Source organism: Propithecus coquereli, unplaced genomic scaffold (genome assembly GCF_000956105.1).
Source record: "Propithecus coquereli isolate 6110/MARCELLA unplaced genomic scaffold, Pcoq_1.0 Scaffold101, whole genome shotgun sequence".
NCBI lineage: Eukaryota > Metazoa > Chordata > Mammalia > Primates > Indriidae > Propithecus > Propithecus coquereli.
In genome coordinates, this window is record NW_012133970.1 from 3867359 (window position 1) to 3869725 (window position 2367).

General features: G+C 39.1%; 1 protein-coding gene and 1 pseudogene across 1 annotated transcript in view; one reads left to right on the forward strand and one right to left on the reverse strand.

The window, feature by feature from the left end:
- OPHN1 (oligophrenin 1) overlaps positions 1-2367 on the forward strand; it is a 427039-nt gene that overhangs the window by 126673 nt on the left and 297999 nt on the right. The gene's annotated exons all lie outside the window — the stretch shown is intronic.
- LOC105809376 lies at positions 956-1625 on the reverse strand (annotated as a pseudogene).

Sequence of the window (2367 nt, forward strand, 5' to 3'; positions counted from 1 at the left end):
TAACTTTTTTTTTTTTTTTGAGACAAAGTCTGGCTCTGTTGCCCGGGCTAGAATGAGTGCCGTGGCGTCAGCCTAGCTCACAGCAACCTCAAACTCCTGGGCTCAAACGATCCTCCTGCCTCAGCCTCCCGAATAGCTGGGACTACAGGCATGCGCCACCATGCCCGGCTAATTTTTTCTATGTATTTTTAGTTGTCCAGCTCATTTCTTTCCATTTGTTTAGTAGAGACGGGGGTCTCGCTCTTGCTCAGGCTGGTCTCAAACTCCTGACCTTGAGCGATCCACTCTCCTCGGCCTCCCAGAGTGCTAGGATTACAGGCGTGAGCCACTGTGCCCGGCCAAATAACTAAGTTTTGATTTTGTTATTTTTCTCTATTCTCTATTTCATTAATTTCTTCTGTAATCATTATTTTCTTACATATGCTTGCTATAGGTATGTTTTGTTTTTCTCTTTTCTCTTTCCAGTGTCTTAAGGGGGAAGGTTAGGTGAATCATTTGAGATCTTTCTTCTTTTTTAATATAAGCATTTATAGCTGTAAATTTTGCTTTAAGCACTGCTTTAGCTGCCATGCCCTAAGTTTTTGTATGTTGTGTCTTTTTTAATTTAATCTCAAAATGTTTTCTAATTTTCCTTGTGATTTCTTTTTTTTAAGAATTTTAGAAGTTTAATGAGAAATTAAAGAAATATAAATAGAAAGAAGTCCATTTTCTTTAATGTTGTACAAAAAAGTATGAGTAGAAACAAAAGTAAATAAACATTATCACATTTGCATACACCACTATCTAGTTAGTTCTTCATGTTAACTTTACTATTCAAACAATAGAAAGTAGGCAGCAATTTAGAGATCAGAAAAGAGATAAAACCAAAAAACTTTTCTACCACATTTATTCTTCTACACTGTGTATAGCTGTGCTCACAGCAACGGCTTCTTTGACTTCTCCGTTGCATAGGAATTCAGTTGTATATAAAATTGAACCTGCTCAACAGCTAAGGGAGACTAGAAGTGATGGGTCCATACCTTGGTGCATTGTCATACAATTCAAACAATGGTGCAGCTACCCACCTGTAATTTTTAGGGACTGCAAACAAGGCTTTGCAGAAACAACTTCTTATGTTCCTTAGGCTTTGTAATATGTGCAGGAATATATGGATACTGAGGAGGTTCAAAATTTGGTCTCCACCAGTTACCAATGCAGTCATCAATGACCCAGTCTTGCAGAACTCCATCTTGACGACACAGTGTCTCTGTCATTAAGATTTTTAGTCCTTCAACTTCATCTTCTCCTCGGTTAAGTTCACCACCAGGTAATTTGAAGAAAGTTGTTCCAGGCTGTAGCAGTAATACATGGGGTAGCCGGTGCTCGTGTACAGTGAGAACCCCTTCTACAGTCCTCGTCATTCCAATGTTATCAAATTCCTCCGTCATGCGCTGAAATCTGGCTGCAACAGAACTGTCCTTCTCATAGAGGGGCTCTTTTGTACCAAAAGTATAATTGGTAAGAGGGTACGGGTTGATGGTGCGCTGCAGGGTGAGGGGCTTGGTCTGCTGGATGTACTTGTTGCCAAACTGATTGACTCCCTGGGGCCACCCGGTCTACGAGCGATTGGGCGGTACCACAGACATGCTGGCGAGCTCTGGCACCGGCGGTGACGAGCAGAAAGTGGGAGGCAGGGCAGACTGTCCCCGTGTGGGCAGCGGTTATCTGCGAACCGCTCCGCAGCCGCCGCCCGCCATTAACAGGAGAGCGCAAGAGGAGGCCGTGATTTCCTGTTTTACCTATTTACTACTTAGTAATGTGTTGGTTATCTTTCATATATTTGTAAATTTCTCAACCATCTTTCTGTTACTGATTTCTGATTTTATTCTATGTGATCATAAAACATGCCTTCTATGATTTCGTGTCTTTCAAATTTATTGAGGCTTGTTTAATGAACTAAAACATAGTGTATTCTGGAGAATTGTATATGTGCAGAGGAGAAGAATATATATTCCGCTTGTGATTGGGTGAAGTGTTCTATATATGTATGTTAAGTCTAGTTAACTTACAATGTTACTCAAGTCTTATATTTCTTTATTGATTTTCTGTCTAGTTTTAACCGTTATTGAAAATGAGTTATTGAATTTTCCAACTGTTATTATTGAATCATCTATTTTTCCCTTCAGTTTTGTCATTGTTTGCTTCATGTATTTGGGGGCTTTGTTGTTAGGTCCATATATGTTTATAATTGTTATATATTCTTGGTGGATTGACTTATTTATCATTATAAAATATCCCTCTTGATTTCCATTATCATTTTTTGTTTCGAAGTCTATTTTGTCTGATGTTAATATAGCCACTCCAGCTTTCTTATATCTTTTTCATACT